Source organism: Periplaneta americana, chromosome 6, assembly GCF_040183065.1.
Source record: "Periplaneta americana isolate PAMFEO1 chromosome 6, P.americana_PAMFEO1_priV1, whole genome shotgun sequence".
Taxonomy (NCBI): domain Eukaryota; kingdom Metazoa; phylum Arthropoda; class Insecta; order Blattodea; family Blattidae; genus Periplaneta; species Periplaneta americana.
In genome coordinates, this window is record NC_091122.1 from 36,032,091 (window position 1) to 36,045,444 (window position 13,354).

Below are 13,354 nucleotides of genomic sequence, written 5' to 3' on the forward strand. Positions count from 1 at the left end.
ATGGAGTAGGTTTGGAAGTAAATCCCGAAAAACAAACTATATAATTACGAATTGTGACCAGAACATAGTACGAAATGAAAATATAAAAATCGGAAATTTATCCTTTGAAAAAAAAAAGGTGGAAAAATCCAAATACCTTGCAGTACCAGTAGCAAATATAAATAACACTCGAAAGGAAATTAAACGCATAATAAATATGAGAAATGCCTGCTATTATTCGGATGAGAAGCTTTTGCCATCTAGCCTGCTTTCAAAATACTGAAAGTTAGAATTTATAAAACAGTCATATTACTGGTTGTTTTGTATGTTGTGAAACTTGGACTCTGACTTTGAGAGAGGAATAGAGGTTAAGAGTGTTCGAGAGAAAGGTGCTTAGGAAATACTGTATTTAGGGCTAAGAGGGATGAAGTTACACAACGCAGAATTGCACGCATTGTAATCTTCATCTAACATAATTAGGAACATTAAATCCAGACGTTTGAGATAGGCAGGGCATGTAGCACGTATGGGTGAATCCAGAATGGATATAGATTGTTAGTTGGGACGCATGAGAGAAAAAGTACTTTGGGGAGGCCGAGACGTAGATGGGAGGATAATATTAAAATGGATTTGAGGGAGGTGGGATATGATTGTAAAGACTGGATTAATCGTGGTCAGGATAGGAACCGATGGCGGGTTTTATGTGAGAGTGGCAATGAACCTGCGGGTTCCTTAAAAGCCATTTGTAAGTAAGTATTCCAGGAGAGGTTATGTTGGGGAATTTTGTAGAACAAATATCAACATGTGTGTTCTTATTGATTTGTTACGTAACACAGACGGTTTGGTTGTAATCTAATTAAAGATCGGTAACTAAATGTGTGAAAGGAAGACGTGGCAACCGTACACTGAGTGACTGTAAAGGTAAGCGTTCACTACATCGTATCGCACTCCTCGTACGAATCGCACGCAACGGATATTTTAAGTGCAGTGCGTTCACTGTAACGGCATCGCCTCATCGGATTCCCCTATCAGCTGTTTAAAACATGACGTCGTACGATATTGACATTACTGAAAGCAGAGGAGTTGAGGTTAGGTCTATTAATTACGTCTGTTAGCGAATAAGAATTTGTAATTGCTTCATGCGTCTTAATTAAAGAGGAAGAAACGAAAGAAATATTGGTTGCATAATATATTTGCAAGAAACGACTTGATTACTGTAATGGGAACGCCTCAAATTATATAATTCTTTGCAATTTTCTACACACGAAATAAGTTTTCCGTCTGCCATTTTGGCGCGACACTGAACATGGCACAACATAATAGTAACAGCTGACCAATTAAAATTGATTTATTAAAGATGGCCATGATCGCACGCATCGGAAAAGTTGTCCATGCGAGAAACGTGGACGGATTTGCCGTGAGGCGATGCGTCCGATACGATGTAGTGAACGCGGTTACATAACAATTACAGCAAAGATTGTCTTTTTCCGATCCGTGCGATTCGTCCGATCCGTGCGATACGATGTAGTGAACGCTTACCTTTAGAGCAAGTTGGAAGCATGATTAGAGCGGAAAGGAGGAAATGCACAGCCACCAATGTCCCTCTGTGACGCGTTAGGTTATTGAACCTTTCTCGGAGTTATATAGATAAATTTATAATATCGTCGACTTAGAGTGTAAACCTGCTAACCGCCAAAAATAAAATTTTACAAGGGAAGCAAAAAACTGAGTTTCAATTAACTCTGAAACTTTAGGATCAAATCCAAAGTAAAGGTACAAATGCCACGTGTACTTTGGATTTGGTCCTAAAGTTTCAGAGTTAATTTAAACTTAGTTTTTTTGTTTCCCTTGTAAAATTTTCTTTTTGGCGTTTTGCAGGTTTACACTCTAAGTCGACGATATGTTGTCTCAAGATTCAACAGCTACTGTTACGTGAACACGTGTTATAATCACATCTGTTCGCTATTATTTGTATGAATATCTCAAAAACTGTTACAAACAACTAGCATAATAAAGTCACTGTACTGGGTTTGTATAGAATAAAAATCCAACACTGTTTTTGATTTGTAAGGAATTTACACAGTGAACATATCCAAAACGTATCTTAAACAGCTGTAATTCCATTTATGTCCATTTTTTCCGTAGGACTATCTGTCTTTAAGGTCAAATAAATTTTCATTTATTTTTCCTAAACAATTCCAGTGTTTACATTCTGCTCAAAAGACCTTTACATACAAAACATACCGCATTAACTACTTGACTACACTTGATTGGCTTGATTACTTAATTACTATAGCTGTTGCAATGACTAGAAGACAAGCACGCAGTACTGCGCATTGCAAAGTCCATAAAACATTCTGGTATTCATGCTGGGCTATGTATGAGTAGCCAGTTTTCGGTTGTAAATATGTTCAAACATATGTTTTAAGGAGAGTTTTGTAATTTTTCAAAACATGTAATGCACACGTTTACATCTGATTTGGACAAAAGTCTATATATATAATTTGAACTGGTAATGGAAATTACGGGAAAACGGCTGGACGGGTTTTAATAAATGACTCCTCATTTTGAAGCTTGGAACTCAAAGTTTTTCGGAAAAATAGTACTTTTCAGTGAAATGTCAATTTTTAAATATAATTTTCCTATTTTCCAAAATCCATCTGTCGTCAGTTTTGAGAACTAGCTAATAGCATTCACGGCCGACTTGATATTCCCTTCGCTTTTTTGTAAAGGAGAAGCGAAACGAGCATCAAGTTGGCCGTGTTGCATTTCAGAATAAAACAAAACACACACTACAGTAAACAATATTACACGAAGGCCATGATCTGCAAGAATGCTGACATATTTAGAGCTCAAATTAAATTGGTTATTAAAAACTTAAGTTACTAAAAATAATTTACAGGTTCGATTCTGTGGTGTCTAATTTTCTGGGTACAGCTGTGTATTGGATATTAAAAACTACAAAACTTGAGGTGGTTTAATGACATTATTACCATTAGAAATGAAATATTATTGTAGTTAATGCCATGCTGTGACTATTTTTCATTAATTATACATATTAATGCTATATTGATGATATGAAAGTGAAACGTTTTGGGGTTATATAAGTAGATGTAGAGAATAACTTAAATTAGATTTTGATTTCTATATTTTACTGAGTGGCGGCTATATATTATATATAGTATATGTTACTGAAAGCTATAAAACTTACGTAAGATAATAATATTATTAAATATCAAATATTTTTATAATTATTAATCAAGTGGGGTTGGAACTTTTTCATATATTTAATGGCGGTGTGGTGTAGATATTTATATGCGAGGTTCTCTTCAGTATTGGCTCGAGAGAGTATCTTTCATTGTTATGGAAGCAAATAACTTTCCGAATGTCTGGTATTCTTCGTTGAAAATAAATCTGAAAAATGTTTATTTGAACGTCTAATGAACTTAGTTTGCAGCATTTGCTGCACAAGCCACTAGTTACATATAATTCAAACGTACCGTTATATTATAGAAATTTTAAATGGCATAGTCTAATAATTATTATAACATTACAATGTAAAGGTCCTGAGACGTCTCTGGTTATAAACACAACAGTAAAGCTGGAAATTAAAGAACAGTAAGTTGCTGTAGGCCTTCTCAAACTGACACACCAGAGACTAGCGACATTCTATGTATTACCCATTACTCAACTCAGTTAATTGATATAATGGCTATGAACTGAAAGAACGCGCTTTCGATCCCTAAAGGATGTGAGAGAGTTCTATTTTCGCCAAAACTTTCTGAATCACGTGGGATCTGTTCTACTTCCCAACATTTCTCGAAGAAACCAAAAGAACAGTAACGAGTGCTAGCTAAGACAAGACTCTAATTTCATCAAAAAAGCATTTCGATTCCAAATCCCCTATCCCATGGCTTCAATGTGTACACTGGAACTCTATTTTCTAATCTTCATTTAATTATTAGCTATACATGAATATTTCACATCACTTGGTTAAAAAATGGGTCGCATTCTTACATGTACAGGGACATCATTTTATTTTTACTTCAATTTTTATTGTAACTGAGTTTTTGAATGTACTTCACTCCCACCCCATTTACTAGTAAACTTCCAACCGTCCTCCACACAGAACTAAGGCCGCGTATACAGTCAAAGTCGCCTCACGGTCATAGTAAACAGTACTACTGAGTTAGTGAGCATAGTACGTTCCAGAAATATGTTCGCGTTTTCCAGTGACGAAAGAACTTTCAATATTGAATCATATTTTCGCACAGGTACTGTCGTCCTTTTCCCTACGTCGCATCCCGGTTTCACCCACCCGCTTCTGTTCGCCCCTCTGTAAAGGCTAGTGGCTGGGCTGTCTTAGCTCTTTTCTGTAAACATTAATTTCTGTTAGGAATTGGACGTCTACGTAATATTATACAACTGTTTAAAATAACTTAAATAAAAAGGGCCTCGTTCATTAATTAACTGTCACGTGATTTCCCTCCTTTCTACAACAAAACCACTTGGACGGACAATAGATAGCATATCTGAGTAATTTTATCTTTTCGGATCGGGCAGAAGTGAAGACTGAATTTACAGTACGCAAGGTATTCTTTTATAGAGTAGGTACAGATTTATTTCAACATGAGTTACTAGTATGAAGGACGAAACTGGTTATTGGAATTAGGTACAATAGTCTATAGTGCGATAATATGCACAAAAGAATTCATTGTTCTGTACTATCAAATATGTCCACGTAATCATTTACATTACAGGATAAAATAAGGACTGCAACAATAGAAAATACGTGTAAAATTGTCTTATGAACGGCGTATAGAAATAAATCTAATTACAAATTTAAAAAATCGAAAATATACTCATATTCTGTTCTGTTAAATCACTGGCGTTAGCACTCGCACAAATTACTCTAAAAACCTATAATTTCTAAACAGGAAAAAAAAAAAAAAGACAATTACATCCACACACGCCAAACTGAACTGTAACAGGAAGGTACTGAAAATTTCACGCTATCAGCATTCAAAGCGGAAATGTGATGATGTAATAATCAGCAGTGGATTACAAATGTATGCCGCGCGAGTACTGGAGAGTTAAATTTCTGTCTACCTATCCCAGTGTACACAACGGTTATGGTGACCAGCTTCAATATTAACTGAAAGCAATGGTAGTGTGTTCAATTCCTGCCTACTGCACGGATCTTGGTCCGTTGTCAACTGACGTCATATATTAGCTGCAGGACCATCGTCATGCTGACTCCAAGTGACGGGAGCCCGACAAATGTTCGTATAATCTTCATTCGAAAGTCGCAAAAGATGAGCTGAAAGTGAAATCCCGAAGGGTTACGAAAAAAAAAACACACACACTTCTGCCTCCGATTCACGTTGTTAAATAGAAAGTATGGTCTAATAACGATGAAATTTATTCCAAGCAACTGAATTTTAAAAATATCACGCTTGCAAGTCAAACATTAAAATGTATTTTAAACTTATAATCTATTTAAGAAGAAAATAAGAATAATGAAACATTTTGAAAAATAAATTTCAGACGTTAGCACACTTCAAATGAAGCACGGCGAAGTCTCTGCACGATTCTTTAATAACTGTGGCGAAGAGTGGAAGAGACAAATGGCTCGACCAGACTATATAAATAGTCCCGACGTAATATGACTGGGACGAACCGATAAGAATTGCATAATTTCAACATCACTCAATATCTGAATCGGCGTACTAAAAGCAATCACTGCCATATCCAGATCACAGAAAGGCATCAGCCATTAAATTATATTTGGAATCAAGTACACACGTTTCCTATCATATTTAAATATGGAAGCTCCTGATCTTCTTCTCTTTATTATTTTTACTAGGGGAGGTCGTGAACGGGAAACATGCTCTTTTAACGAAATGTATACAAATTTGTAGTTTTTGCAGTACGGATTCCAGTAGCCGTTTAGTTTAAGAAAAAAAAGTTTTTAAAAACGGTGGTGTGCTCAGATTTCTATACTACTAGGTATTAACTGCACTTCGTACTGCATCTGCGGATCAGATGACGTTACAAACCAATATGGACTGCAACCAGGAGAAAGTCTCAGGGGAATGAGACGCAGCGGGGTCAATGTATATAGCAGCAGGATAATGCTGTGAATGAATGTTGATGTCATAAGGTCACACGTGGGTGCACGCATCTCCACTGGCTAACTCTCAAAGCACAAACGATAACACACATATTATACTACCCTAGTTACAAAATTAGATCACGGTTAATCTCCTGGTCTTTTAATCTCTCATACAGGAAATAACATATGCAGGAGAGCGCATGTTTTTTCAACTGACGTTATAATGGTAATATTATCTATCTACAGACCGATTATTTAGTCCTGACAGCTCAGCGACGCGAAAGAGGGGAAGTAATAGAGTAGTGGGGACAGCTCCGGAGCAGAGATAAGGGCAAGCGGTCGGTAAAGGAATGCAGTACAGCTTAACTGTACTGGAAACATACCGCTCTACCGCACGCATGACATCCGATCGCTCCGAAGGCAAGCGAGTAACTAATCCAAACACCCCCTGGCGTAACTTAATGGACTCGCCTGACCCAGGCGCACATCTCCGGCGACCAAATAATCGTACTGTACTTCGCTCCAATAGATCACACAATAGCAAGCACATTCCTTTCACGGTTAATCTCCTGGTTGGAGAACAGTATGAGGTCTTACGATAATAACTCTGTCTGGTTTTGACTTTTAACATCTATATTCAACCTACAGTAATATAAAAGAATGGAAGGATTTTGTGGTATGGAAATCATATCGACATTTACGTCATATCCGATAAATTCAACAAAGTGAACGAGTCCATTCCTCTACACAAGGGATGTCCGCATATACAGGTGTAAAGGATATAAGTGTCATTATTTTAACTGATTATTCATGTCATAAGGAAGAAAAAATGTCCTTGCAATTCTTTTCTAATTGCAATATTTAACAAATTATTAAAGTAGGCTACTGTAATTTAATTTAATACTTTTTTCATAAGATGAATTTCTGTATAATTTAGCAAGTCATTGATCTTATAAAAAATACGCTAAATCATGAAAATTCCAGCCCTAGTGATTAACGTCTGAGCTGAGCCGGTGACTATCACAAATATTAAGGGGTTAGGTACAGCTTACAGCAGTAAAATTTTTTGAAATATTCAACATTTTTTCCTCCATTACTGTATCTTGTACAATAATGAACATTGGTATGTGTAAAATACTATCCTTCTGCTATAAAAAATACTTTTACGATTAAAAAAAGTCCACACCTGTGGAGTAATGGTCAGCACGTCTGGCTGCGAAACCAGGTGGCCCGGGTTCGAATCCCGGTTGGGGCAAGTTACATGGTTGAGGTTTTTTCCGGGGTTTTCCCTCAACCCAATACGAGCAAATGCTGGGTAACTTTCGGTGCTAGACCCCGGACTCATTTCACCGGCATTATCACCTTCATATCATTCAGACGCTAAATAACCTAGATGTTGATACAGCGTCGTAAAATAACCCAATTAAAAAAACGATTAAAAAAATTATTCATTTTTTTTCTCAAAATTCAAAATGATGGCAGTTCACTGTGCAGTGATGAAGCGTTTCCCTCATAACTCATAAACTTGTTAACTTTTTCATGTTCTTTCTCTTTTATTTTATTGCTGAAACTCATGTTTACAATACCATGCTCTTTCAACTATATTCCTTATTAAATATTATATTTTTTATTTTGTGTTAGAACAAAATACTGATATTTGATCTTTTTTTTAATGAATTTATTTTTATCAAACAATCTATCAAAGGTAGAGAAGTGATCCTGCATCATATTGTAGATATGACATGCATAAATACACATAAAAAATTTCATCACAGAATGTTGGATAGTTTTTAAGTTATGAGGGAAACGCTTCATCACTGCACAGTGAACTGAATTTTGAAAAAAAAAAAAAATGTAAATAATTTTTTTATCGTAAAAATATTTTTTTTTCGTATAGCAGAAGGATAGTGTTTTGCACATACTAATTTTCATTTTTGTACAAGATACAGTAATGGAGGAAAAAAATGTTGAATATTTCCAAAATTTTACTGCTTTAAGCTGTACCTAACCCCTTAATTTACAACGTTAGCCATTTGGCCAATTTGCAGAGGAGTAAACGTGCAACTACCGCAGTCGAGAAACCTAACAACGGCAGCATTTCAGTAAGTCAGATTCTTTTAAACGGCTGATTGCCTCCGTCTGGCAATGTTGGAATCTACTCTCCACAATCTATGGCTTGGTACGGGCTTCACTAAGGTATTGTCTCTTCTATTTTCGATCCCCTCTTGTTCATCTACAGAATGTTAACTACAGCTATTTGTTATCTAAGGGTGCTTTGTATCGAAATTAATGTATCGATGGAAGCTGGGGCGGATTTGAAGCTTGGCTATTCTAATCTACAAAACGCAAGCCGCTGTTCTCTTAAAGTAATTATATATTATAAATTGGTCCTTTTTCCTGAGATCAAAAATAATAACTTAAAAACGACTGAAAATCGCGTTTATTATTCTAATGTAGGCCTACTGATTTAATTACAAAAGGATAGTTTTTTTTTTTAAGTTTTTGACGTCATAGGCAAAGTAGGAAACAAATGAGCACAAGGCAAAACTTGGTAAGACCAAAATTATAGATTTTCTGTTTTATATGTCATGTATTAGCTCAGATAGTGTAGATATGTGTAAACTGTAAAGAACAACAACATCATTAGGCCAAAGAAATTTTAAGAATGATAACCCAAAGACAATAGAATAAAATGGGTCTCGAAACTTTTAACTTGCTCTCCTATAAAAACAGTAAAACGTAACGTATCAGGTTTTACCCCTGTACTCTTCAAATAAAAGAAGTGGTCCCTATTTCAGTAAGAACATTTAAAGCTGTTTTATTTATATTAATCTATTTAAACATTTATGGAGGGTAGCTGCGAATATATTGAATAAACAGTCGCGGACAGCCGATAAGAGATAGACCTCTAGCTTGGGGGTTGGGCGAAGGGCTAACAACCTATCACCGTAAAAAACAGCTTGTTACGAAACCCCAACATAAGCCTCGGATCAAAAAAGCTTAAAGTCAGACAGTTATATAACCGGTTGTTCTATATAGTTGTGAAATTTGGACTCTCATTTTGAGAGAGGAACGGAGGTTAAGGGTATTGAGAATAAGGTGCTTAGGAAAATATTTTTGGGGTTAAGAGGGATGAAGGTATAGGAGAATGGAGAAAGTTACACAGCGCAGAACTGTTATTGTATTCTTTAACTTACATAATTAGGAACATTATATCCAGACGTTTGAGATGGGCAGGGCGAATCCAGAAATCCATATAGAATGTTAGTTGGGAGGCCGGAGGGAAGAAGATCTTTGGGGAGGTCGAGACGTAAATGAGAGGATAGTATTAAAATGTATTTGAGAAACACGGGAATTTTACCTGAAGCAAGTAAAGAGATAGGTTTGGAAGTAAATCCCGAAAAGACAAAGTATATGATTATGTCTCGTGACGAGAATATTGTACGAAATGGAAATATAAAAATTTGAAATTTATCTTTTGAAGAGGTGGAGAAGTTCAAATATCTGGGAGCAACAGTAACAAATATAAATGATACTCGGGAGGGAATAAAACACAGAATAAATATGGGAAATGCCTGTTATTATTCGGTTGAGAAACTTTTATCATCCAGTCTGCTGTCAAAAAAACTGAAAGTTAGAATTTATAAAACAGTTATATTACCGGTTGTTCTGTATAGTTGTGAAATTTGGACTCTCATTTTGAGAGAGGAACGGAGGTTAAGGGTGTTTGAGAATAAGGTGCTTAGGAAAATATTTGGGGCTAAGAGGGATGAAGTTACAGGAGATTGGAGAAAGTTACACAATGCAGAATTTCACGCTTATATTCTTCACCTTATATAATTAGGAACATTAAATCCAGACGTTTGAGATGGGCAAGGCATGTAGCACGTATGGGCGAATCCAGAAATCCATATAGAATGTTAGTTAAGAGGCCGGAGGGAAGAAGATCTTTGGGGAGGCCGAGACGTAAATGGGAGGATAATATTAAAATATTAATCTTGCTCAGGACTGGAACAGATGGCGGGCTTATGTGACGGCAGCAATGAACCTTCAGGTTCTCTAAAAGTCATAAGTAAGTTCTTGAACATTATACAGCTAAACATCTGGTAGTAGGTTATTTTACGACGCTTTATCAACAGCTTAGGTTATTTAGCGTCTGAATGAGACGAAAGTGATAATGCCGGTGAAATGAGTCCGGGGTCCAACACCGAAAGTTACTCAGCATTTGCTCATATTGGGTTGAGGGAAAACCCTGGAAAAAACCTCAACCAGGTAACTTGCCCCGACCGGGAATCGAACCCGGGCCACCTGGTTTCGCGGCTAGACGCGCTAACCGTTACTCCACAGGTGTGGACAGTTAAACATCTATTGCAGTACATAATTAAGTAATGTCAGTTTATCACCATAATAGACATACGTACAGTATGTACCAGGTCAATTATGTTGGCTTAGAATATTCTACGGTCAAAAGACTTAAATTGATTAGGCCTATCACTTTTTGACGTCTTGACTTTTGAATAGCAAATTGAGCTATTAGATCGTCATATTCCAATGATATCAACAATTCTAACTTCAAGTTAAGGAAAGTAAGAGCATTAAGTCTTCTTCATTCATTTCTGAACGTAAATAGTACACTACTTAATTCATCGTAAACAAGAAAAGCCACGTTCACCACAGCAATTACTCCTGAATTAAAGTGGAGAGGTATCAGACGATAATGAGGGGCTAGATCTCCCCTCCAGATCATTCCACCGGTGCTCGGACTAATCATCTCGACAATCATTCATTCCCTGTGCAAACCTGTTATAATGAAGGTAAAACAGCTCTTAAAAATTGCCTCCCTTAATTTGCTGCCTTAGGCTATAGCCTATTTAGTCTATTGGTAAATTCCCCTTTGGATAGAACATAATGGAATCATGTCGGCAAAGGAAACCAATGTACAGTCTTAGAAAAAAGTTTTGTCGCACAGAAGAAAAGAGGCTGTACACGTGATCAGATATACAACGAAACAAAACTAATTTTATTATATAAACTAATCCTCTTTTGTGACCCAGGACGCACGTCCTCTGATCATGCGCAATGCCTCCTTTCTGGGACAAAGTATCTGTGCGACGAAACTTGTAAGGTTCGTCTCCATTATTAAACATTTAACAACAACATGTTAAATTGTTTACTGTTAACATCCCAACATGTTGATTGAACATGTTAATGTTAATTTCATTTTACACTTTGTCCACATTGTTAAACATGATAAATTTGACTTTCTTTACGTAGTCCACAATAAAGAGTCCATGAGATTTTAATGTAGTTAGTGTCTTTTTTTCAAACCTTGGACAATGGATTCAGATGATGATTTGGTTTTTGTAACTGCCTCTATTGCTTGTTACAAGGCCTTGAAAAGGAAGAAAATGACAATGTGAGTGTGGCAGTATCTTAGTAAAAGATACAATGCAGAAGACATTCTAAATGAGCTTAAAGTTGAAGATTGATTTGGATTCAAAACTTGCTGAGAATGTCAGAACACGACTTTAATACAGTGCTGCAAAAATACTTACTGTTACATCAAAGAAAGGAACAATTTAAGAGCAGCCATTTCATCTCAATTAAAAAAATTACAGCGCGATTGTTTGACTACGACATGATAGATGTTAAAGGAGCGGGTAATATCGTATAATTATTCTTTCCGAAGTTTTATGAACGTTAACATACATCACCAAATACGATCATTACTGACGTCAACATAGCATAAACGTTTAGCTTATGACGAGAGTGCGAAAACTCTCTTATTGTATTCTCGAGAATAATTAAATAATAATTCCAGTTTTCTAAAACAGTCGGCTTTCTTTGTTTTGTCTCTGTATTCTTTTGCAGACACATCCCACAAACAAGGCCTTTCCATCAGTGCATTAATTTTATTCTAACTTATTTTCTTTCGTCCACTCCATTACTTCGAACAACTTACAGCCAACACCAAGGACCAATGATAGTATAAAAATGATCAAGATACGCGCCACAAATCGGAAGTTAGTTGTTACTATGGAAACTGTACGAACTTTGCCGAACTGTACCGACGCTGCACCAGCAAATGAATTGACTTGACATGTTTTCCATTGGTGCTGCAAAACACGCCAAAATGTTAAAAGTGTTAACTTCAACATACTCAGTCAACATGTTAAGTCAATTGAGACTTGAAATGTCCATATACATGTTAAATTCAACATGTTATATTTAACATGTTGTTTGTTTAATAGTGGAGACGCGCCTTAAGACTATACTTCAAGATAACCTGCACACTACTCCTTCATTACTGTCAAATTTAATGCATTCTGTCAAGTATTTAATAGTTATCTCTCGGTGAAGAGGCCATTCTACAAGAGACTACACGTACGCCGCGGTTATTCAGTGTTTAATGAACTAAAGGGACATAAGATTTTACTAACAATTCGGCTGAAGTAATGTCACATGCATTTTTTTTTCTATAATTTACGTGAAGAGTTACAATATTATCTTAATTTACAGACTACCTTAAAGGCCCATTCACAATGAAAATTAAACATAACCGTAACATAAACACAGAAGTTTGCGCCCAGGCTACCAAATGGGATCATTCACAATAATTCACATAAAGGCTCATTCATAATGAAAATTAAACATAACGTAAGCGTTAACTTAAGGATATAAACGTTACGGTAAAATCAAGAAGTCATACCATCATTCACGATGGGAACATAAACATAACAGCAAACATACTTGGTAGCCATGGAAACAAAACAAAGACGCCATTTCCTCATATTCTGTAGTATACTTCAGCGCTCCACGATTTTGTTCTGTTTGCAAATCACGTAAGCATAAGTATGAAAGCTTGGAGTTTGCAAACTTTCATGTTAACGTCTAACGGTAATGTTTATGTCAATGCTTATGTGAATCATTGTGAATGATCCCATTAGGTAGCCTGGGCGCAAATTTCTGTGTTTATGTTACGGTTATGTTTAATGGACCTTTAGCATTGACATAAACATTACCGTAAGGCGTTAACATGAAAGTTTGCAAACTCCAAACTTTCATGCTTATGCTTACGTGATTTGGAAACAGAACACAATCGTGGAGCGCTAAAGTATACGACAGAGTATGAGGAAATGGCGTCGTTGTTATGTTTCCATGGTTACCAAGTATGTTTATGTTCCCATCGTGAATGACGGTATGACTTTTTGATTTTACCGCAACGTTTATATTAAGTTAACGCTTACGTTATGTTTAATT

The 13,354-nt window shown here is 36.1% G+C and overlaps 1 protein-coding gene across 4 annotated transcripts in view; it reads right to left on the minus strand.

Moving 5' to 3' along the window:
• The window catches only part of LOC138701207 (transmembrane protein 47), a 564,207-nt gene that overhangs the window by 536,730 nt on the left and 14,123 nt on the right, over window positions 1-13,354 (minus strand). The gene's annotated exons all lie outside the window — the stretch shown is intronic.